This window comes from Chrysemys picta, chromosome 13 (genome assembly GCF_011386835.1).
Source record: "Chrysemys picta bellii isolate R12L10 chromosome 13, ASM1138683v2, whole genome shotgun sequence".
In the NCBI taxonomy this organism is placed as follows: Eukaryota; Metazoa; Chordata; order Testudines; family Emydidae; genus Chrysemys; species Chrysemys picta.
In genome coordinates, this window is record NC_088803.1 from 23,370,624 (window position 1) to 23,396,305 (window position 25,682).

Sequence of the window (25,682 nt, forward strand, 5' to 3'; positions counted from 1 at the left end):
CTACTTGAATTGTGAGCACCAGAACTGGACACAATATTCCAGCAGCAGTCGCACCACAACCCCCAAATCTTTCTCAGTCACTGCTTCCCAGGATAGCATCCCTCATTCTGTAGTATGGCCTTGTGATGGGGTATACAAACCCACACTGGGACCAAGGGGTTAAAGAACAGCGCTTGGCCAAGCTAGTCCTGCACCTCCAACCCTGCAGGGCACATGCCAGCTGGAGACAGGGCTGAAAAGGGAGCAAACCCAGCTGAGAAAGTGGGAGGGACAGGCCTACCCTGGAGGTTCCTGCCAAAAGGAGCTAGAGATGCCTCCCTGAAGTACCAGGACTGTATGCTGAGCCCAGTTAGGATTGCCTGGTCTGATTTCCTTTTTCCTTATCTGGGACCAGAAGCGGAGGGGGCAGTGGTAGGAAGCGATGCAGGGAGGGTAACTCAGGGGTCTACTGATCCTCCTAGGACCCTAGGTTGAGCCTGGTAGAGTGGGCATGCTTGGGCTCCCCTATCAATACTCTGATGACTGAGTGGATGCTAATCACTAGGCCACCCAGCCCACTGAGGACACTACTACAGGCTTACATGATTCACTCCTAGATGTACACATTTATATTTAGCCCTATTAAAACGCATATTGTTTGCTTGTGCCCAGTTTACCAAACCAAACCAGAGCATCTGAATCAGTGATCTGTCCTCTTCATTATTTACCATTCTCCCAATTTTTATGCCATCTGCAAATTTATCAGTGATGATTTTATGTTTTCTTCCAGGTCATTGAGAAAAATGTTAAATAGTGTAGGGCCAAGACCCAATCCCTGCAGGCCCCAGCTGGAAACACAGCCACTTGATGATGATTCCACATTTGCAGTTACATTTTGTGACCTATCAGTTAGCCAGTTTCTAATAATAGAAGTTTAGGGTTGGAAGAGACCTCAGGAGGTCATCTAGTCCAGCCCCCTGCTCAAAGCAGGGCCAATCCCAACTAAACCATCCCAGCCAGGGGCTTTGTCAAGCCGGGCCTTAAAAACCTCTAAGGATGGAGATTCCATCACCTCCCTAGGGAACCCATTCCAGTGCTTCACCACCCTCCTAGTGAAATAGTGTTTCCTGATATCCAACCTAGACCTCCCCCTCTGCAACTTGGGACCATTGCTCCTTGTTCTGTCATCTGCCACCACTGAGAACAGCCGAGCTCCATCCTCTTTCAGGTAGTTGAAGGCTGCTATTAAATCCCCCCTCACTCTTCTCTTCTGCAGACTAAATAAGCCCAGTTCCTTCAGCCTCTCCTCATAAGTCATGTGCCCCGGCCCCCTAATCATTTTCGTTGCTTTCCACTGGACTCTCTCCAATTTCTCCACATCCTTTCTGTAGTGGGGCCCCCAAAACTAGACACAGTACTCCAGATGTGGCCTCACCAGTGCCAAATAGAGGGAAATAATCACTTCCCTCGATAAGAACATAAGAACGGCCATACTGGGTCAGACCAAAGGTCCATCCAGCCCAGTATCCTGTCTATCGCCAGTGGCCAATGCCAGGTGCCCCAAAGGGGCAATTGGTAATGATCAAGTGATCTCTCTCCTGCCATCCATCTCCACCCTCTGACAAACAGAGGCTAGGGACACCATTCCTTACCCATCCTGGCTAATAGCCATTAATGGACTTAACCTCCATGAATTTATCTAATTCTCTTTTAAACCCTGTTATTGTCCTAGCCTTCACAACCTCCTCAGGCAAGGAGTTCCACAGGTTGACTGTGCGCTGTGTGAAGAAGAACTTCCTTTTATTTGTTTTAAACCTGCTGCCCATTAATTTCATTTGGTGGCCCCTAGTTCTTATATTATGGGAACAAGTAAATAACTTTTCCTTATTCACTTTCTCCACATCACTCATGATTTTATATACCTCTATCATATCCCCCCTCAGTCTCCTCTTTTCCAAGCTGAAAAGTCCTAGCCTCTTTAAACTCTCCTCATATGGGACCCGTTCCAAACCCCTACTCATTTTAGTTGCCCTTCTCTGAACCTTTTCTAGTGCCAGTATATCTTTTTTGAGATGAGGAGACCACATCTGTAGACAGTATTCAAGATGTGGGCGTACCATGGATTTATATAAGGGCAATAAGATATTCTCCGTCTTATTCTCTATCCCTTTTTTAATGATTCCTAAATCTTGTTTGCTTTTTTGACTGCCGTTGCACACTGCGTGGATGTCTTCAGAGAACTATCCACGATGACTCCAAGATCTCTTTCCTGATTAGTTGTAGCTAAAATAGCCCCCATCATATTGTATGTATAGTTGGGGTTATTTTTTCCAATGTGCATTACTTCACATTTATCCACATAAAATTTCATTTGCCATTTTGTTGCCCACAGTCTGCTTTGGTCTTAACTATCTTGAGCAGTTTAGTATCATCTGCAAACTTTGCCACCTCACTGTTTACCCCTTTTGCCACATCATTTATGCTGGCAATGCTCCAATGTGCCAATAATGTGTGCCATCTTAATTTTATATCTTTCTAATTTTTTAATCAAAAAGGAATATAAGACCAAGTCAAACACCTTACAGAAGACTTATTATTTCAACACTACCACCTTTATCAACCAAATTTGTAATCTCATCAAAAAAGCTATCAAGTTAGATTGACAGGATCTATTTTCCATAAACCCATGTTGATTGGCATTAATTACATTACCTTGAGACATTCTGTGCTCCAAAGCAACACCCTGGCACTCCCATATTCACCACTGTAATAGAATTATATGTTTTGTACAATGTATGCCTGTGAGGTATCATTCTAAAAGTCTTGATCTGTTGAACATTAATATCCTGTTGACTTGTATGTGCTGCCACTGGAGGGAAGTTATGAAGTTTTGCTATGTGTATGTTACTGGAATATGTTGTAAGGTTGGAAACACCCACAACCAGCCTTTTAGGTACAACAATGGAGAGGCCAGATAGCATTGGTGGCCCATTAAGGGGAATACACAGACGCACAGAGAGAGCACATAGACAACGGAGACTGCTTGACTCACGTCACAGCAAAAGCTCTTTCCAGCAACCTGGAAGAAGCTATAGAAGGGGGAAGTGACATCATCACTTGGCCTTACTCCCCCCCACAACTCAACACCTGAAAACACGTCTAGAGAACAGACTGAACTGGGGAGGTGGTGCCAGGTTGGAAAGGAGAATCCCAGCTTGTGTATTAAAGGAACTACACCACCAGGGTGAGACACGGCTTGATTTAAATCCTGCCTAGTTTATAGAACTCAGATGGTGATTTTATTTTTTATTTCTTAGGTAACCAACTTTGATCTTTACGTTTATTACTTATAATTATTTCAAATCTACCTTGCTGTAGTTAATAAATCTGTTTTCTATTTCACTTAAACCAGTGGGTTTTGCTTGAAGTGCATTGGAAATGTGCTCAGTGTACAAAAGCTGGTGCACATCCACTTTCCTTTGTAGAAGTGGTGGACCGGGTAATAAACTTACGCTGCTCAGGCTTCTGACCAGGGTAGGACAGTACAGCTCTGGGGTCCCAGGCTGGGGAGAACTGCCTGGAGCCTCTTTATTGTCAGTTCATGAGTGGCTGGAAAAAGCATTCCTGTAACTCAACTGGGTGTGTCCCTTCCTGTGGATGTCTGTGTAAGTGCAGAACCTGGAGAAGTTTGCAGCTTGTCACAGCATCAGTGTGAGAGGGAGCCCAGGTTGGTATGCCAGAGGGCTGAGCAATACCCCAGTTCCAGGTTGCACCCCGGGGAACCCGTCACATACCCTCCTTTAATTCTTTATTTAACTGAGTACCATATCAGCCGCTCTATTATATGGGCTGGGATTGATGTCAGGCTGACAGTCCTATAATAACTGGGACATCCCATTTACCCTTTTTAAAAATTGTCACAGCATTAGCTTTCTTCCAGTCATCTGGAACTTCCCTAGGGCTCCAAGGCTCACAGGCACCAACTCCGTGGTGGAGCACCCATGGAAAAAAAATAGTGGGTGCTCAGCACCCACCGGCAGGCTCCCGCTCCACCTCCTACCCAGCGCCTCCCACTGGTGGTGGGCCCCGTCGATCAGCCTCTCCTTCCCCCACCAGCTCCTCCCATCCGCTGAGGATCAGCTGTTCAGCGGCGGGGCAGGAGGCACTGGGAGGGGAGGAGCAAGGGCAGGAAGAGGCAGAGTGAGGGCGGGACTGGGAGGTGCATTGGGGGGACATCCCCAGATGCTGTGGAATGGAAGGGGTAGGACCAGCCCCTTCCAGCCCCTGGGACACTGCTCTGCAGCATGGTGGGCTGGTGGCTGCCTGAGAGAGCCTGTCTGGGGAGATGGCTTCTGCTCCCTGCCTAGACTCAGGTGCTGGGGATCAAGGGTGATCGAGCTGGAGCCCCTTTCCCCCCTGGTATGTTTCCAGCTCACTCAACCACGGTCCCCAGCAGCTGAGCCCGGGCAGGAAGCGGAAGCCACCTCCTCCCCAGATGGGCTTTTTCAGTTAGCCACTGGAGGAGGCTGGCGTTAGAAATGGCTCCATCCCACCAGGGAGAGCGGTGGAACATGCCGGTCGGGGGGGGAGGTGCACGTGCAGTGGGAGGAAACCCCGCCTCCCCCAGGCAATGTTCAGCAAGGAGAGTGTGGTGGCCCTGGGCTGGGCGCAGAGGAGTTGGCGGGGGGGGAGGGGGACACGTGACCGGTCATGTTATCGCCACTTTTGATCATGCCCCTCCCTGCCAGTATAGGGCGGCACCAGTCATCTATGGCCAGGGCATACTCAGGGGAGGGGGCAGAAAGGGACAGAAAGAAGTGGGGTAGGAAGGGGTGGGGATGGGGCCTTGGGGATAGGGGTAGAGTGGGGGTAGGGCCCGGGACGGAGCATGGGTGGAGCACCCCCTGGGAAATCAAGTGCCAAGACTTACTGAAAAATCAACATTAATGATCCAGCAAGTTCGTCAGCCAGCTTTTGGATGCAAGTTATCTGGACCTGCTAATTTAAAAATGACTAACTTTAGTAACTTCTGTTTAACATCCTCCAGAGATAGTAGTGGAATGAAAAAAAGGTTTTATCATTACAATATAAGATTATATCATCTACTTTTCCCCCAAATATGGAACAGAAATATTTATTGAATATTTCTGCCTTTTCTGCTTTATTATTAATAATTCTACCGTTTCCATCTAGTAATGGACCAATACCATTGTCAAGATTCTTCTTGTTCCTAATATATTTTAAAACAGCTCCTTATTGTTCTTAACTCTTCTGGCCATAGACTTCTCCTTGTGTCCTTTTCCTTCCCTTATCAATTTTCTACAATTCCTAACTTCTGATTTATAATCATTATGGTCAACTTCCCCTTTCTTCCACTTGTGATATATATTTATTTAATAGCTGCCTTTATTCTGCCTCTTAACCAGATTGTTTTTTTACTCAGTACAGTCTTCTTCCTTGATTGTAGGATTCTGACTTTTTGGGCATCTAGTAATATATATATTACTTGGCCTGGACTTGAACATTACAAATGTGACCAAGTCATGAGCACTTGAATCTACACTGCCATTAATTTTTAGTTCTGTGATCAGTTCTTCTTTATCTGTCACAACAAGGCCTAATAAAGTTCTTCTTTATCTGTCACAACAAGGCCTAATAAAGATTTCCTGTCTGGCTGCGTTAGGAGTTAGGAAATTGGCAGTATGAGACCTCCAGAATTCCTCACTCAGATTGAAGTTTCCCATGATCACACAGCTTTTTTCCCTACACATTGTAGATAGGTACATAAGGAGCAGGGATCCCGTTCCCAGTGTGATCTGGGGTCTGTAGCAGACTCCAGCTAATACCCCATCTTTTTCTGTTAGGACATTGATCCATAACCATTTCAAGATTATTTTTCTTCTGAGTTATCAGTGACTCGGAAACAGATAATGCAATTTTGACAGAGTGGCGCCCGCTGCCCCTTCTCTTTTGCCCATTCAGTCTTTCCTAAATAGGTTACAACCATTGATTTTAACATTCCAGTTGTGTGAATTATCCCACTAGGTTTCAGTAATACCCACTTGATTGAATTTATGTTCATAAATGAGCAGCTCCAGTTCCTCTTGTTAGTTACCCAGGCTCCCAGCACTGGTGTACAACCAGAATTGCCTCTCTTCATGTCTTTCAACTCCTTGATTAATTTTGTTCTCCACATCTTGATTTTGTGCTGAGTGCTCGTATCTTCCCTCTTTTTACCCTCCCCTTTTGCTATTAGTTTAACCCTTTCCTGGCTACTCTACCCAGCCTGACCCCGAGGAGACTGGATGGCCTCTTCTACAGTAGAGGGGGGGACCAAACTATACAGCCCCTTCTCCCCATAGAAGGTGGATCAATGTTCCACAAAACCCAAACCCTCCACCACTGACATAGCTAGCAGTTCACTTCCCGCCTCTTCTGCCTTCCTTCCCCTGTGGGACAGGATTAGGAAAGATCTCAGAGACGATCGCTTGGACACTCTTCTTCTTCAGCATGCTTCCAAGTTCCCTGACATCATCCACCATCTGCGAGATATGCCGCAATGCAGTGTGATTAGTGCCATAGGAAGCATCACCAATGGATCCTGGCCCCTTGACTTCAGACGTCCATCCAATCTTAGAGTGATGTCAGAGAGGCCAGAGTAGAAAGCAACTGGGGCTCCTTAGCCTTCCTGAACCTCTGTCTGGAGCAGCCCGCTTGGGGCATTTAGTGCCAGCGGGGTCACTAGCCAGAGTGCTGGAGAGAAGCAGAGTCTGGCTGCATGTACTAGTGAGGACACAATGGCTGTGACTAAAATTATATCATGGGCTGCCCATTCCATGGCGCTGCCAAGGTTGCTATTTCTGGGTGTTTGCAATAGGGACAGTGCCCCTTTAAGACAAAAGGCAATGCTCCACCCCCCAAGCCTCTGGCATCCCTTTGTGTATCCGTTTCAATAGTGCTGCACCATTATGGCCTGTTCTCGCAAAATCCTGCCCAGAAATGCCAGTTGTGATTGTGTTCCAAACGCGCTCAGCGACAGAGCCCCAATGTCACAGCACCTGCTACTTCCTACAGGCTTCTGAGGAAGGTTTGACTGATTCTCCAGGCTTTTGGCCATGCTGCTGGGAAAAGCCTGTTAGTCAGGGACCAACTAATCATCAGCAGACTATCTCCCAGGCATCGGCTGTGCTCACCCCTCAAACATGAACGCTCGGAACACATGTTCAGTTTCTCCAGCCCTGGCAGAAGGGTGCGGCTCACCTGGCCATCGACTTTGTTCTCAAAAAGAGCATGTTGAGGCCCACAGCTTAGCCAGCATTTCTGAGCATGGTTCTCTGAGAACCCTCACCCAAAATTAGCTAGGACCCTATGATGCTTCTGCTGCTACGCTGCCACACTGGCCTTCTGGTGAGTCTGTTACACGTGGCTAGACCACTCCAGCACATGACACATAGGCACGTCATTTATAATCGGCACCAAGCAATTGTTTCACAGGTGCGCCTATGATACTACGTTAAGATCTAGGGAGCCAGGGCCCTCTGTATTGCCAACCCTAAGTGTTCAAAAATCAGAAGACTGGCTTCAAAATCATTGGATTTTTAAACTAATCCAGTGGGGTACTTGTTATAGGCTGGCTGGGTTTCCAGGGTCATGTTTTCAAGTGTTTCTCCAGATTCAAAAGGGCTAAAAAAATGTTAATGAAAGCTTAGGGTCTCACCTAATCACCTGACTCCAGAAGCTGGGGCTTGAAGAAAAACACCAGCTATCATGAGACTTCTGCTACAAGTGAATTGGCAATGCTGCTATTCGGGAGAACTACAATTAGCTCCTAACAGAGCAAGCCACCTTCTACCTTTGCCTGTTGTCAGAGCCCCCAGCCTTTTCTGGAGCGATATCTAGTGGCAGAACCATGTAACTGCAAGTAAATCATTACAGATCCCTTCACCTCAGTGGGCACGTCAGTGCTAAAAAATGGTGTCTTTACTAAGGGGCAGCTAATGCAGGTGAGCTGTTCTGAGGTAAAGGCACCGTGAAGACCAGGTACTTTCATTTTAGCCTGAGGTGAACTCATTGTGGTCAGCCCTGGACTGTTTACCTTATGCTAAAAGTAAAGTGCCTGATCTTCACTGTGCTGACCTCAGGTTAGCTCACACGCATTAGTTACCTTGAGGGAAAAACCACCTGTGTTAGCCATGAAGCCAAGGCCTTAATGGGCAGAGCTATTACCGTTATTGCTCAGTGGGGTGGCCAACTGTATAAACACACAAATCCAAACACCCTTGCCTCACCCCTTCCTTGAGACCCCACCCACTTGCTCCATCCCCTCTACCTCCATTGCTTGCTCTCCCCCACTCACAGATGTTAGGGGGCTTATTCCTTCACCCTCTCACTTCCCTGGTCCTTCTCGCATGAACAGAGAGCAACAATACCCGAAGTCCAAAGGCGCAAACAATTTGATGTTTATTGGGGTGAACTTCCAGCAAGCATAATTCCAATTTCTTTCCTCGGTGTTCCCCTTCCCAGCTTTGATACCACAGAGCCTTGCCGGTCTCCCTGTTCCCATTCCCCCCCCCCCTTAGCAAAACATGATTCCAGTTCCCCCACCCCCAGTCCCTGTTCCCATAAGAATAAGCCCCCTATCAACTCACTTTCACCAGGCTGGGGCAGGGGGTTCGGGCTCTGGGCTGGGGAGTAGGGCCAAGGGGTTAGGAGTGTGGGTGGGGCTCCAGGCTGAGCCTGGGGCAGGGGATTGGGATGTGGGAGGGGGTTGTGGGGTTCAGACTCTGGGAGGGAGTTTGGGTGTGGGAGGGGGCTGGGGCAGGGGGCTGGGGTATGGGAGGGGTGTGACGTTATTGATATAATTTGGGACCATATAGATCATTGTTGCAACCAAGGTCCTGTAGTGGCACGCAAATCTTGTATAAAGGGGATCAAATGGGGTGTCTAAGACAAGGTTATGGTTTACTGGTTATGATTATGCTGTCTATATGTGTGTATCAATTTTGTAGTTGAAGTTATGAATATTGGCTCTATACTGTCTGTATTTCAAACGTATGCTATGCTGCTGGGTGACATCCCAGACAAACTGGTGTTAGCTCTGCCTAGCCTGCTTGATGGCCCATTAAGGACCATCAGCTATACAATGGACCCATTGAGAGAAGGCAAATATGCCTTGAGACTCAGCAAAGTATGCAGGAACTTGCCCATGTGACCTCCAGAACAAAGAGGTTCTTACACCTGGAAAATACTATATGAGGCTGATGCCTCATCTCCATCTTGTCTTCAATCCTGCTTCATACCTCTGGAGGAACTTTGGTACAAGCTGAAGCTTTGAACAAAGGACTGAGGACCCATCCCAGCGGGGGATGTATTCCAGAGACTTGATTTAAACCTGCAGTTTATTCTATCGCTGCTGCAAGCCTGAACCAAGAACTTTGCCATTACTATATGTAATTGATTCCATTTAACCAATTCTAACTCTCATCTCTATCTTTTTCCTTTTATGAATAAACCTTTAGATTTTAGATTCTAAAGGATTGGCAACAGCGTGATTTGTGGGTAAGATCTGATTTGTATATTGACCTGGGTCTGGGGCTTGGTCCTTTGGGATCAGGAGAACCTTTTTCTTTTACTGGGTATTGGTTTTCATAACCATTTGTCCCCATAACGAGTGACACTGGTGGTAATACTGGGAAACTGGAGTGTCTAAGGAGATTGCTTGTGAGACTTGCGGTTAGCCAGTAGGGTGAGACCGAAGTCCTCCTAGTCTGGCTGGTTTGGTTTGCCTTAGAGGTGGAAAAAAACCCAGCCTTGGGCTGTAACTGCCCTGTTTGAGCAATTTGTCCTGAGTTGGCACTCTCAGTTGGATTCCGCCAGAACCGCATTGTCACAAGGGCGTGAGGGGTGCAGGCTCTGGGAGGGAATTTGGGTGCAGGCGGGGGCTCTGGGCTGGGTCAGGGGTGCAGGAGGGGGTGTGGGCTGCAGGCTCTGGGAGGGAGTTTGGGTGAGGGAGGGGGATCAGGGCTGGGGGTTGGGGTGCGGGAGGGGATGAGGGGTGCAGGCTCCGTCCGGGAGGCTCTTACCTGGGGCAGCTCCCAGGCGGCAGCGCAGCAGAGCTAAGGCAGGCTCCTTGCCTGCCCTGGCCAGGTGCTGCTCCCAAAAGCAGTTGGCATGTCCCTGGGTGAGGAGGGCACGGGGCTCTGCGCACTGGCCATGCCCATAAGCACCACCCCTGCAGCTCCCATTAGCTGCAGTTCCTGGCCAATGGGAGCTGCGGAGTTGGTGCTGGGGGCAGGGGCCGTGCGCGGAGCCACCTGGCCTCCACCCCAGGGGCTGCAGGGACTTGCCGGCTGCTTTCGGGAGCAGCGCAAAGCCAGGGTAGGCAGGGAGCCTACCTTAGCCCTGCTGCACCACCGAACTTTTAGCGGCTTAAAATCTCCCGATTTGGCTCCCATTTGGCCGGGAGATAGAGCCTGATTCCAGGAGATTCCCGGCAAAACCGGGAGGGTTAGCAACCCTATAATGCTGAGCAACCCCAGGCCCCCAGCAGCTTCCCGCTGTAAAGAATCTGACACAGGAATGGGGGTGGGAAGAAACTGCACTGTGTGTGGGGGCCAGTCCCAAGGGCCAAGGGTCAGTCTCCCCTGACATCAGGAGCTGGCTGGCTCATTCTGAGCTAGCCTCAGTGCTGGATGGCCACTGTGACCATGGCCACGGGGAGGGACAGCTCCATAACATCAGAGGCAGCCTGAGCCCCAGGGCTTAGCCCACTTCTCACAGCAGCTCCCTCCGGAGACCAAAATATTCCAGCTTTGGGCAAACACTCACAAGGTACAAATAGAGCATCTGGAAGACACAAAATGACTGCGGCCTAGTTACACGCACAGAGCTGGCCTCCCTGGGGGATGTGGCCTGCACGATGCCCCAGTCCTTGCCACCAGCTAGGAATGTCATTTCTAAATGCACTGGGCTACACCCAATTCCTCAGTGGGCTGTGAGTAACCCATTTTTCTGGTCGCTGCCAGTTACAAGTTTATTTTTGAATGGGGTTAGTTCAACGTGAAAAGCCTTCAATTTGGGGCACCCTTTCCCCATTTTTTTAATTGAAACAAATTTTAAAACAAAAAGTCACTTCAGAGCAAAACAGTTTGAATTTTTCTAATTTTTCTCATTTTGTTTTATGGATTTTTTGACTGAAACACTTTGGGGAATTTGACGGGAATTTGACCGGAGCTCGCACACTTTTCGATTGCCCCAAATCTGCATTGTACACAGAGGCCAGGCCTGACTGCCCTTCCCTCTAGTTTCCACCTCCTGTGCTGAGAAATGCAGGGATGGTCATTGTCACCAGGCCCCTGGAGATGCACCACCCTGAGTGTTGGTCATGCTCTCCCCCTCCTCTCACCTGCTTTCCCACCCAGAGCCTGGCCTTGAGGCTAGTAGTTAAGGAATGCCAGCAGCAGCACAGCATAGTCCGTCATAGGTAAACAGTCCTGCTCAGCATACACGGAGCTGCCCATTCCTCAGGAGTGAATCATCCTGCGGGTGGCCTGTGGTTATTTCCTTTTATTCTTTTATTGCACAAGCACTTCCTGGAACGCCACAAAAGCAATGCCAAGGCCTGTGGCTGTCACCTGCAGTAGGGGAATAATGGCACTGGCAGGAGTGCCTGTGGCGCCCCCTCCAAACCAGGCAGGGGAGCAGCACAGAAGGTCTGGTCTATACCCAAACTGGCACCAGTTTCCCGAACCTGATTGAGCCAACCTGGTGCCAGTCCGCGTGTGAATACACCAGGGTTGGTCTGTACACAAGCTAGCACTAGACGAACGAAATCAGTTTTAATTGACACCAGCTGCTGTGCCGGTGCCAGTCTGTGCGAGCCAGCTGTAAATGCAGCACCACCTGGGAAAGCAATTCAAGCTCAGCTTCTTTCCTGCTGGACTCTCCATTGGGTCCTGGCACAGATGCGAGTTGGTCCAATCCCGGACAATTCTGACTGCCCCTAATGCTGAGCAGGTAAAGGGGCAGGATCCTGCCTGGCCTGAACCCCCAGAGAGCAGCAGACCTTCTTTCTGAGAGGGCTGACAGAGCACTGTGGCCGTGCCTGTGATGCTGGCCAGGGGCGGCTCTATGTTTTTTGCCGCCCCATGCACGGCAGTCAGGCGGCCTTCGGCAGCGTCACGCCAATTCACTGGTCACGCCGATTCAGCTCTGGGCTCCCTCATTCCTCCCTACCATTGCTCCCCCCCCACACCACCTGCCACCCCAGCCCCGGGCTCTCTCCCCCCACCACCTGCACCCTCCTTCCACCGCAGCCCTGGGTCACTGGTAACTCGCTCCCACGGCAGGTCATTCAGCAGGACTTTTAGATGTGCACAGAACACAGACAGGATTGGTTCCCATGTGGTTACAGAACTGCAGTAAAGTGGAACAATTTTCAGCTTGTGTGATTGGAGGATATCTGGATGCATATTATAAGACTGTCCTACATAAATGAGGAAAAGTTGAGGTGCCCTTATTATTCTTTTCTTCCACTCTTTCTTTCTATGGGGAATTTGCCAATGCAATATCACTGTCTTTCTTTTACACAAACAAACAAAAAAAAGGCAATGGCTATTGAAAATAGCAATTCCAATCCTGATAACCACTGGGAAGCATTTCTTGCTCAATTTTATCCTACTTTTTCTACAGCAAGTTACAGTGGACCAGTATATTTGATTTGGGAGAAATGAAGTAACAGCTGCCCAAACTGACCTTGAGCACTCCTGAATTTTGAGGTGTTCAAATCTGGAAGGCAGGTGCTGGGGGGTGGGGGGAGAGGGCTGTGGCTCTGCGGGGGAGCACGGCAGCATGTATGCAGCAGTGTGTCTGGCACTGCGTGGAGCCAGACACGCTGGTCTGAGTGGCAAGGTAAGGGGGCTGGGGGGTTGGATGGGGCGGAGGTTCGGGGGGGGGCAGTCGGGGCAGGGAGAAGGGGGGGTTAAATGGGTCAGGGGGTTGGGGGGGCAGTCAGGGGACAGGCAGCGGTTGGATAGGCATGGGAGTCCGCGGGTTTGTCAGGGGACAGGTAGGGGGTGGAGTCCTAGGGCGGAAATTGGGGGGGTCTCAGGAGGGGGCAGTTGGGGACAAGGAGCAGCGGCGCTTAGATAGGGGGTGAGGTCCTGCGGGGCAGTTAGGGGCAGGGGTCCCGGGAGGGGGTGATCAGGGGACAGGGAGCAGCGGCGCTTAGATAGGGGGTGGGGTCCTGGGGGCAGTTAGGGGCAGGGGTCCCGGGAGGGGGTGATCAGGGGACAGGGAGCAGCGGCGCTTAGATAGGGGGTGGGGTCCTGGGGGGCAGTTAGGGGCAGGGGTGATCAGGGGACAGGGAAGGTTGGATGGGTTGGGGTTTCTGTGGGGGGCAGTTGGAGGGAGTGGATGGTGGCAGGGTGGGGCTACCCTCCCTCCCTGTGGAGTGTCCTATTTTTTTAATGTTAAAATATGGTATCCCTACTCACAGTGCAGCTCTCCATTCACGGCAGGCTGCAGCATGAGGTCTCCGCTACCTCACTCCCTCCCCCTCTTTCCTGTTGGTAGTGGCCAAGGGAATGCTGGGAAATGTAGTTCTTTCCCTGCTCCAGGGCTGGCTCTATAGGCAGGGAGCTAACCAAGGAACTACAGTTCCCAGGGCCCCCTGTTGGTTCTCAGCTCCCATGCTGGATCCCTGCCGCCCCTGCAAATGGGCTGCCCCAAGCACGTGCTTGCTTTGCTGGTGCCTAGAGCCGACCCTGCCACAAAACTCTCCCCGCAAGCACTTACTAGAAGCTGAGCTCTCCACGTCCCTAGACATAACCAGACTCTAGTGCCCCCTAGTGGGAAGCCATTTATTGTGACATTCCTTTTGTCACCTTTATCAGAGTTAGTAAAATTAAACATGAATCCCATAACCTGCTACATACGTCCCATTCTATCAGACCTACTGTTCACAGCGTGTCTATGGCTGGACAGCAACTCTTGTCACTCACTCGTAACGTGCTTGGCAACTAAGGTCTTTTCCTCTTGGAGGGTTGTTCTGTCAGGTCTTAGTATTGTACCAAGTCTTGCATATCCCTTCAGGCAGTTTGATGTTGGAGGGGGTGAGTTGACAGATGATCTACTTGTTCCTGGATCTCTGGTGGGGTGGTGTTTTGAGGGTCTGTTCCAAAATTGATCTGGGTTTCTTCCATGTCCTGCTGATCCAGTCTCAGTGGAGGGCATATTTCACCATCCTTCACATCCATGTTTTGGTCTTGTGTTCATATGTGCAGTTTCAGTGAAACGTGCTCCTCCACTGCTAGGCTATATGAACAAGGATTCATCTCTTCAACGTAACTTGTTTGCAAGTGCATGATTTGTCCTGAGGAAATCATTTGGTCTTGACAGGGTCTCCGGTTGTAGTTCTGGGAAGTCTTTAGCTTGTTTGTCATACTAGCCTTTGGCCTTTGTGTCACTCTTCCTTTTTGCTCCTTCCACTACTGCCAGTTGCAGTGATGCTGAGGCTATCGGCACCAAGGGATGCACGCATCTTGGCATCAAGTGCTGTACTGGGTTGTTCTGTGCACTGTGTTTCTCCCTTCAGGAATAGCTTGCTACACGTTTTCTTTACTTTGTGCAGATCTCTTTAATAGAACATAAAAGCGGCCACACTGGGTCAGCCCAAAGGTCCATCTAGCCCAGTATCCTGTCTTCCGACAGTTGCCAATGCCAGGTGCCCCAGAGGGAATGAACAGAACAGGTAATCATCAAGTGATCCATCCCGTTGCCCATTTCCAGCTTCTGGCAACCACAGGCTAGGGACACCAAACAGAGTTTTAGCAATTTTAACTGCCAGTTCGGCTTTGTCATTTCCCTGTTGCTGGTACGGTGATGATATGATATGACTGAATTCCCATTACCAGATAAGTTGTAAAAACTCACTCCCAGCAAGTGAAATGGAATCTGTTATCTGAAACTACACGGCTTGGGTCCCGGGTCTGCGGAAATGCTTCATTGCTTTGACTGGGACAGGTCATGTAGTTCCCAGAAGTCTGACTAGTACAATAATGAGGTGGCTTCTGTGGTTTGTGTTGAAAGGTCCATTCCTCCTTTGCTCCAAGGTCTGTTAGGAACACTGCGCATTTTCATTGTCTGGTTTTGCTGCTTGGCCTGCATTTCCCCATATGAATCACAGCTGCTCACCAGCTCTCAGACATCCTTGGTCATGTTTGGCCAGTATATAGCATCTTTGGTTTCCCAGATACAGCCTTCTAGTCCAGGACGGTTCAGATGTGTTCTTCAGGGTGTTTTCTCTCAGTGATCTGGGTATGATGATTCTAGGACTAGATGCACAAAGGTACTCGGGTGCCTAACCCCCAGATTTAGGCACCTAAGTCCCATTTTTAGGTGCACTGCAATTCACAAAACTCCCTCTCAGCTGCCACCTATAGGCTCCTGTGTTTCTGCCTCTGGGCATGAGCACTGCTGCCTCTCTGCAGGCCCCCAGACACCTCAGCCCCAGACTGATCCAGGACCCAGGAGAAGCTAGGCAGGCAAATCCTATCCACCCTGCAGGCCCCAGCTGGTGGGCACACTCAGGGGCTGCCTACCTGCACAGGCACAAGTTGGTGGGGGCGGGGAGGGGTGGAATGAAGGAGGATGAAGAGAGACAAAAAGGCTTTCCGTTAGCCCAGTAGTGAGGTGCTCAGCTGGGACATGGCAGACCATTGGTTCAGGTCCCCCATCTGCCTGGGGAGAAGGGTTTGAACAGCATCTGCCATCTCTCAGCTGAGAGCACTAAGCACTGGGCTGTAAAAGGACTCTGTCTTCCTCTGGCCCAATTAATATGTAACTGTTTAGTGGAGCCATGTCAGCAGGAGAGATTGCAGGAGCCATTCCTCGGAATCTCTCTCTCGCCTACTGTCATAACTATAAAGGGAAGGGTAACAGCCCTCCTGAGTACAATACTATAAAATCCCTCCTGGCCAGAGACTCCAAAATCCTTTTACCTGTAAAGGGTTAAGAAGCTCAGGTAACCTGGCTGACACCTGACCCAAAGGACCAATAAGGGGACAAGATACTTTCAAATCTTGGTGGGGGGAAGGCTTTTGTTTGTGCTCTTTGTTTTGGTGGTTGTTCGCTCTTGGGACTAAGAGGGACCAGACATCAATCCATGCTCTCCAAATCTTTCTGAACAAGTCTCTCATATTTCAAACTTGTAAGTAACAGCCAGGCAAGGCGTGTTAGTTTTATCTTTGTTTTCTCAACTTGTAAATGTACCTTTTGCTAGAGTGTTTATCTCTGTTTGCTGTAGCTTTGAACTTAAGGCTAGAGAGGGTTCCTCTGGGCTCTTTGAATCTGATTACCCTGTAAAGTTATTTTCCATCCTGATTTTACAGAAATGATTTTTACCTTTCTTTCTTTAATTAAAAGCCTTCTTTTAAAGAACCTGATTGATTTTTCCTTGTTTTAAGATCCAAGGGGTTTGGATTGGTGTTCACCAGGGAATTGGTGGAAGAGTCTCCCAAGGCTACCCAGGGAGGGAAAGGTTTTTTGGGGGGGAAGACAGAGTTTCCCAAATAACTCATAAATCATTTGGGTGGTGGCAGCAAAAGCAGATCTAAGCTGGTAGTTAAGCTTAGAAGTTTTCATGCAGGCCCCCACATCTGTACCCTAAAGTTCAGAGTGGGGAAGGAACCTTGACACCTACTGATGTTGTTCCACTTTCATTAAATACGATTTGGGCCAGAGACAATGAAACTCACTCTCCGGCCCAGCGGCTCGTGCCCTCACCTGAGAGAGAGGAGACCCCTGTTCAAACCCCTTCTCCTCAGTAGGCAGAGGGGATCTGGACTACAGCCCAGGGCAGTATCCTAGCCACTGGAATAGGGGTTGTAAGGGAGGCCCCCCCTGCTATTTTGCATGGAGTTAAGTGGCCTCTGAATACCCACCTGTGTTCCCTGCAGGGCCCAATCCTGTAGAGATAAACATCATCTTCCCCCAGTTCATAGATCACAGCCAGAGACAGGTGCTTGCCTGCAGCCCTGGCTCCGGAGCCTCTCTCTCTCTCAGAGGAGTGGGGTTTTTAATACATCCCTCATCATCGTCCCCCGCTGGCTAGCTTAGACATGCTGACTGTGTGGGTCACATGCTAAGGCGCCTCTCCCCATGCGTTGCACAGGGAGCCTAGTGTTGCTCCAGTGATTTTCTAGGCACTGAAAAGTTAGGCTCAGCATCACAATTCCTAAGTCCCTTTCTGGATCAAGGCTCAGTTGCCTTTATATACTATGCTGTCTTGTACACTCACCTCATCTTGCTAGTTCTGGGGTTCTTGAGAGGCCAGGGGGGACTTTCCCTTGGTGTCTGGCCATCCTGACAGAAGGGCAGACGTGAGCACTTGTAAATCTTGTATCGGTTTGTCCCTTGGATTCTGTCTAGCCATGCCTGGAAATTGGCATATAACACTGGCTTAGTTGCTAAGAACAAAAGAATAACCATACTGGGTCAGACCAATGATCCACTTAGCCCAGTATCCTGCCATGGCCAGTGCCAGATGGTTCAGGGGAAATGAACCCTAACAGGCAATCACTTGAGTGTTGCTTTCTATCAGGCTGAGGATCTCATATTCATGTCCAGTTGCCGTTTTTTCATGCCGCAAGGCAGGTCTGGATAACAGGGCTGCCCAGAGGATTCAGGGGGCCTGGGGCAAAGCGAGGGAGTGGACATACTCACCGGGCGGCGCTCCGAGTCTGCAGTGGTGGCGGCAGGTCCTTCAGTCGCTCCGTGTCTTCAGCAGCACTGAAGGACTCGCCGCCGAAATGCCGCCAAAGACCCGGAGCGAATGAAGGGCCCCCCACCGCCAAAATGCCGCCGAAGACCCGGACCGCTGTTGGGTAAGTAAAACAGTGCCTCTAGCCAGGAAAGGGATTCTTGGCCCGGGGTCGCGGGGCCCGGGGCCTGGGGAAAATTGCCCCACTTGCCCCCTCCCCCCCCCGGGCGGCCCTGCTGGATAAGCACCCAGCTATGTACATCTCAATCCCTTTCTTGCAATGTGCACCTAAGTTGCAGTTCCAGTAGCATGTGCTTAAAGGCATATTGGGGCCTCTAGCAGTGACTTTTAAAAACTGCTCTCTAGCAGCTTATGGTCACCTTATACTTGAATGGTTTCTCATCCTGGAACACCTAGGAACAACAAATATTGGCCAGACTTACAAGCTGGGGGACTATATACTAGATAATGAGCCCAACAGGAGCTCCCGGTGCAATGCTGTGGCCAAAAGGGGCCCTTGTTACAGGGGGTGAGATTCTGTGCTTGTGATGGCACCAGCCCCCTCCTCAGTGAATCTCCTGGGCCAGACATGACTTAGCCCTGAGCCTTTGAAGAACCCATTTTTGCCCTTGAAATGCTCAGACTTGATAGTTTTTTTAAGGGCAGGAGAGGTCAGTTTGATCATCTGCTCTGACATCCTGTGGAACACAGGCCAGAGACCCTGCCCCAGGGTTCCTGCAGCCAGTCCAGAACGCCTGGTTGAGCCAGAGCAGAGCTTGTAGCAAGAGCCCTCTGATTTGGATTTAACCTGATGGAGAATTTACCCCGTCCCTGGACAATCTGTTCCAATGACTGATTATCCTCACTGCACAAGCGACATCATATTTCCAGTTTCAATTTTGCTGACTTCAACTTCCAGCTGGTGGATCTCATTGTGCCTTTGTCTGCTAAATGGAAGAAACTTCAAGTACCGGAGAGCATCCTCCTCCGCTAGGCAGTGGGTACAGCACCGCCTCCCCTTCTCCTCCATATCAGAACATGTGCCTGGACTCCTTTAGGCCTTGTCTTCAGTAGGAAAATGGTATGTTGTTAACCCACCTTAGCATGCACAGAGTCACTCACACAGGCCATGTCTACACCACAAAATTAAGTAGACCTTAGTTACGTTGACGTACAGCCCCCACAGTAATTAATTGTTTTTGCACATTCACACTACGCTCCTTGTGTCAGCAGTGCGTGTCCTCACTAGCAGCGTTACCACTGATGTAGAGCGCAGTGCATTGTGGGTAGCTACCCCTCTGTGCGACTCATCACCTTCTAGCGCAAAGTGTTTTGGAGGGGTTTGCAATGCCTCCTGGGGGAAACGAGTCCCGCAGCATGAGTGGGAACATGAGTTAAGCATCCCTTGAGGCAGTTTTCTCCATCCCATCATTCCATGGGCATCCTATCACATTTCACGCCTCTTTTCAAAAGCCCCACAAACCTGTGCACTGCTCTGCTGTACTGTTATGAGTGTTACGAACACAACACGCCTGAACCTGCAGTGTTTCCAGAGCTGCAAGACAGAATATGATGATACCCTGCAGCTGCCTTGCTATGCACCATGGAAAGAAACAACTCAAGGGTGATGTTGGCATTCACAGAGCAGCTGCACACAGTGGACCGCTGTTTCTGGGCCCAAGAAACAAGCAGACTGGTGGGATCACATCGTTATGCAGGTGTGGGATGCCAGCAGAACTTTCGGCTGCACAAAGCCACATTCATGGAATTGTGTGCAAAGCTCGCCCCAACCCTCCAGCGCAGCACCACCAATGCAGCTGCACTCCTGGTGGAAAAGTGACTGGTGATCGCTGTGTGGAAGCTGGCAACATCGACTGCTACCGATCAGTCGGGAATCAGTTTGGAGTTGGGAAATCAACTGTGGGGGTTGCTGTGATGCAAGTGTGCAGGGCCATTAATTGCCTCCTGCTACGAAGGACTGTGACTCTGGACAACGTGCAGGAAATAGAACTATAGAAGGGACCGCAAGGGTCATCTAGTCATAGAATCATAGAAGATTAAGGTTGGAAGGGACCTCAGGAGGTCATCTAGTCCAAAGCAGGACCAACACCAACTAAATGATCCCAGCCAGGGCTTTGTCAAGGTGGGCCTTATAAACCTTTAAGGATGGAGATTCCACCACCTCCCTAGGGAACCCATTCCAGTGCTTCACCACCCTCCTACTGAAATATTTTTCCTAATATCCAACCTAGACCTCCCCCACTGCAACTTGAGACCATTACTCCTTGTTCTGTCATCTGCCACCACTGAGAACAGCCAACCCCCCCTTCTTTGGAACCCCCCTTCAGGTAGTTGAAGGCTCCTATCAAATCCCCTCTCACTCTTCTCTTTTCCAGACTAAACAAGCCCAGTTCCTTCAGCCTCTCCTGATAAGTCATGTGCTCCAGCCCCCTGATCATTTTCGTTGCCCTCCGCTGGACTCTCTCCAATTTGTCCACATCCTTTCTGTACAGGGGGACCCAAACCTGGACGCAATACTCCAGATGTGGCCTCACCAATGCTGAATACAGGGGAATACTCACTTCCCTCGATCTGCTGGCAATGCGCCTACTAATGCAGCCCAATATGCTATTAGCCTTCTTGGCAACAAGGGCACACTGTTGACTCATATCCAGCTTCTTATCCACTGTAATCCCCAGGTCCTTTTCTGCAGAGCTGCTGCTTAGCCAGTCGGTCCCCAGCCTGTAGCGGTGCATGGGATTCTTTCTTTCTAAGTGCAGGACTCTGCACTTGTCCTTGTTGAACCTCATCAGATTTCTTTTGGCCCAATCCTCCATTTTGTCTAGATCACTCTGGACCCTATCCCTACCCTCCAGCATATCTACCTCTCCCCCAAGCTTAGTCTAACCCCCCTCCCAAGATGCGGGATCTGTTGTGTCTAAACCATCCAAGACAGACGGCTCTCCAGCCTCCTTTTGAAAGCCTCCAATGAAGGAGCTTCCACAACTTCCCAAGGCATCTGTTCCATTGTCCTACTGTTCTTACAGATATGAAGTTTTTCCTGAGTTTTTTTCCTAAATCTGCTCTACTGTAGTTTGAACTCATAGCCTCTTGTCCTTCCCTCTGTGGCAAGAGAGAACAACTTTTCTCCATCTTTTTTATAGCAGCCTTTCAAGTATTTGAAGACCATGATCATATCCTCCTTAATCTCCTCTTTTCCAAACTAAACATGCCCAGTTCCTTCAGCCTTTGCTCAGATGGCTGCATTTCATCCTTTTGATCATCTTTGTCACTTGCCTCTGGATCCTTTCCAGTTTCTCTACATCCTTTCTATATAGTGGTGAGCAAAATTGGACACAGTACTGCAGCTAAGGCCTAACCAGTGCTGAGTAGAGCGGTACTATCACCTCCTGTGACTTGCATCCCAAAATTGCATTTGCTTTTTTTGCAACAGCATCGCATCGTTGAGGTTGTGATCCGCTAGATCTCCCAGAGCCCTCTCAGCAGCGCTGCTGCCCAGCCAGTTATCTCCCATTCTCATGGGTGGCATGTATAAGAGGTTAGGCCTCCCCCCAAAAAGGCTGGCCATGCAGGGGGCAAGAAATGCCAGATGCGGCCTGGCACTGGCCCGCTGCCTTTGGAGTGCCGCCGCCAGAAGGTCCCTAGAAGTGGGGGGCCACCAGGGCAGCAGCAAGGAGCGCTTCAACAACAGGTTTAGCAGGTGCAGAATGACAGCTGAGCTCGATGTGCCTTTGGCTGTTTGAAAGGCTGCTGGTCATGTCTACTCATGAGATTAGACCTCAGTGAAGAAAATATCCCCATGGTCATAGCTACCTGCTGGGTGCTTCATAATATCTGTGAGGCAAAGGGGGAGAAGTTTCCGCAGGGGTGGAGGTGAAAAGTCTCTCTGCTGATTTAGAGCAGCTATAAGAAGAGCTCAGCGGGGAGCTATATGGCTCAGTGGGGCTTCAAGGACCATTTTAACAATGAGCCACAGTGGTGAGTGTTGCTGTAGTGTGCTGTGCCTGGCATTGCTTTTTGCCCCAATATGAACCTTGTAATGAGTGCTCTGGGTGTGGTAACAGAACAGTGCAAATCATAGAATCATAGACTTTAAGGTCAGAAGGGACCATTATGATCATCTAGTCTGACCTCCTGCACAATACAGGCCACAGAATCTCACCGACCCACTCCTGTATCAAACCTATCTGAGCCATTGAAGTCCTCAAATCATGGTTTAAAGAATTCAAGATGCAGAGAATCTTCCAGCAAATGACCCATGCCCCATGCTGCAGAGGAAGATGAAAACCCCCCAGGGCCTCTGCCAATCTGCCCTGAAGGAAAATTCCTTCCCGACCCCAAGTATGGCGATCAGTTAAACCCTGAGCATGTGGGCAAGACTCACCAGCCAGACACCCAGGAAAGAATTCTCTGTAGTAACTCAGATCCCACCCCATCTAACATCCCATCACCGGCCATTGGGCATATTTACCGCTAATAGTCAAAGACCAATTAATTGCCAAAATTAGGCTATCCAATTATACCATCCCCTCCATAAACTTATCAAGCTTAGTCTTGAAGCCAGATATGTCTTTTGCCCCCACTGCTCCCCTTGGGAGGCTGTTCCAGAACTTCATTCCTCTGATGGTTAGAAACCTTCGTCTAATTTCAAGTCTAAACTTCCTGATGGTCAGTTTATATCCATTTGTTCGTGTGTCCACATTGATACTGAGCTTAAATAATTCCTCTCCCTCCCTGGTATTTATTCCTCTGATATATTTATAGAGAGCAATCATATCTCCCCTCAGCCTTCTTTTGGTTAGGCTAAACAAGCCAAGCCAAATGCACCTATTGCTATTATCTGTGAACATCAGCTCCAGCCACCATATGCGGTGGACTAATAAAGATGAATTAAGTTTCCATAAACAGACTTTTATTCCAAACCCAGGCAAACAGACACATTTAAAACTGAACAAAACCTTATAAATACAGGGAAAGTACCTTTGCAGGGGAAAGAATAGTCATTTCCATTTCACAAACACATACACCACCCGTGTCTCTCACAGATCGGGATGTGGATATGAGTCAACAGTGTGCCCTTGTGGCCAGGAAGGCTAACGGCATTTTGGGCTGTATAAATAGGGGCATTGCCAGCAGATCGAGGGACGTGATCATTCCCCTCTGTTCGACATTGGTGAGGCCTCATCTGGAGTACTGTGTCCAGTTTTGGGCCCCACACTACAAGAAGGATGTGGAAAAATTGGAAAGAGTCCAGCGGAGGGCAACAAAAATGATTAGGGGACTGGAGCACATCACTTATGAGGAGAGGCTGAGGGAACTGGGATCGTTTAGTCTGCAGAAGAGAAGAATGAGGGGGGATTTGATAGCTACTTTCAACTACCTGAAGGGGGGTTCCAAAGAGGATGGATCTAGACTGTTCTCAGTGGTACCAGATGACAAAACAAGGAGCAATGGTCTCAAGTTGCAGTGGGGGAGGTCTAGGTTGGATATTAGGAAACACTATTTCACTAGGAGGGTGGTGAAGCACTGGAATGGGTTCCCTAGGGAGGTGGTGGAATCTCCTTCCTTAGAGGTTTTTAAGGTCAGGCTTGACAAAGCCCTGGCTGGGATGATTTAGTTGGGAATTGGTCCTGCTTTGAGCAGGGGGTTGGACTAGATGACCTCCTGAGGTCCCTTCCAACCCTGATATTCTATGATTCTATGTGTGGCTGTGATTGCATGTACTCTCCCTCCAGCTGGAGTGATAGGGGTAGTGCTGCTGCCCCGGAAGATATGTGGAATGTGGGGGGGAGTTTAGGGAGGTCCTGTAATGCAGTTCTCTATGGGCTGCAGGAGGAGGCAAGCACAGATCTGTTCAGCCTGAGGTTCAATCAGAGACCGCAGCATGTCTGTTTGCTCCCTGAGCAGCACTGTCATCTCATACTGCCTGTTTCTCCTGACCCTGCTATCCCTCTGCATTCTGTCCTTGAGTGTGACTCTTCAAGCCCTGTGCTCAGAATCTGAAGCACCAGAGGCTTGCAGGACATTCTGGTACATTTCTTTCTGTACTCAATAATTTTAGTTTGTTGTGTGGTTATGATTAACTAACATGTTATGTCATAGATCATCATTGTATGTTAAATAGGGTTAAACTGTAGGATTTGCTGCTGCTGGGGAGGGCGGCTGGCGAGGCTGGCAGGCTCCCTAACTGGCTCCGCACAGCTCCCCAGAAGCAGCGACATGTCCCTCGGTTCCTAGGCGGAGGCGTGGCCAGGGGGCCTCTGCGCGCTGCTCTCGCCCTAAGCACCCGCTCCGCAGTGCCCATTGGCCGGGAACCATTAACAATGGGAGCTGCAGGGGCGGTGCCTATGGGCAGAGGCAGCGCACAGAGCTGCCATGCTGATTTAGCCATACTAGGCCTTGGAGCTAAGAAATGCTGACATAAGTAAGTGACCGAAGACTAACCCGATGCCCTAAGATTACGGGAAAAGATGTACCAATGGGTGATATTGCGAAAAATTAACAGTAAAAGTAATTTTTGCTTACATTTCCTTGTCCTCCTCTTTCTCCTCCGTATCTGGCCAAGCTGCTCCACTAGTGTGGAGGGAGAGACCCTCAAGGCCACATTTGGAGCGGCTAAAGAAATAATGGACAGAGATACTATTGTGAGTGCATTCACTCCCCTTGAGCCACACAAGTTACAAGCACAACATTCTCACTTCTCCTTGGGATTCACAGAGCACAGCGGCAGTCCCAGCCATGGTGAGTACGGCCCGGGGGAGAGGGGTCGTTCTGCTGCAGACTGTGTCCATATGCTGCTAGTCTGTGTGCTGCAATGATGCCTGCTGAAGTAACTGCTGACTGGCATGGGAAAGTGTCCTACTGCCGTGGTAGAAGTAAGGCAGCCCTCCCCAGAAACCTTTGGCAGAGGATTGCAGACTACCTCCAGCAAAGTTTCCTTGAGATCTCTATGAAGGATTCACGGGACGTCCTGGGGCACATAAATGAACTGTTCCGCCGGACCCCCTCTGCCTAGCTGTACAGGGAATGAGAAGCAGATAGCCACTGTACCTCCACTGTTTATTTCACCACCTCTTCTAGCCTGATTTAAAAAATTGTACCTGAACACGTGTCCCTGCAATACTGAAGCAGACTGCATACTTACCAGAGGTCCCTTCCCCTGCATCAGGCTCACCAGTGCTGTACTGCTGGGAGTGGCTCTTCTGCTCAGGAGTCAAAAAGAGGTCCTGGCTTGCTGCTCCACTGGACACCCTCCGGTCGCCTGTCCCCCATACTCCTCCTCCTCAGGGTTCACTTCAGTGGCCTGTGACTCCAGCTCCCCCAAAGTATCCCCAAGGGCAGTGGGGGTGGGGTCACTGCCGAGGATGGCATGCAGTTCCTTGAAGTGGCAGGTCAGCAGCTCCACACCAGAGCGACTGTTTGGCTCCCTTCCCTTCTGGTACGCCTGTCACAGCTCCTTGATTTTCACATGGCACTGCTACGTGTCCCTGTTGTAACCCTTCTCCCCCATGCCCCAAGCGATCTGGCCATAGATATCGAAGTTCCTATGGCTGGATCGGAGCTGTGCCTGCACAGCCTCCTCTCCTCACAGACCCAGGAGATCCACCACCTCCTGTGTACTCGGGGAGGAGCACCTCTACTGCATGGAGCCAGCATGGTCAGCTGGGCAGTTGCTATGTGAGCTCTCCATGCCAACCAAACAGGAAATGGAATTTCAATTATGCGTGGGGCTTTAAAGGGGAGGGGGAGGGGGAGAGACATATTCCTGCATACCTGGTCGCCGGGCAGCAGAGTTCAAAACGGTGACCAGAGGGGTCACAATGAGGTATTGTGGGACACCTCCTGGAGGCCACTGAAGTCGACATAAGTAACACAGTGACTACACTGTCACTGTGTTGACCTAACTACATTGAACTAAGCGCTA

At 49.8% G+C, this 25,682-nt stretch overlaps 1 protein-coding gene across 1 annotated transcript in view; it reads right to left on the reverse strand.

The window, feature by feature from the left end:
* The window catches only part of LOC101948544 (fer-1-like protein 4), a 138,246-nt gene extending 113,211 nt beyond the window's left edge, over window positions 1-25,035 (reverse strand). Inside the window, exons 1-2 of the mRNA XM_024111627.3 lie at window positions 24,903-25,035; window positions 24,284-24,373 (exon numbers count right to left, since the gene is read on the reverse strand). The gene's annotated coding sequence lies outside the window, so the exon portion shown is untranslated. The remainder of the gene's footprint in view (window positions 1-24,283; window positions 24,374-24,902) is intronic.
* Between the last annotated feature and the right edge of the window lie 647 nt (window positions 25,036-25,682).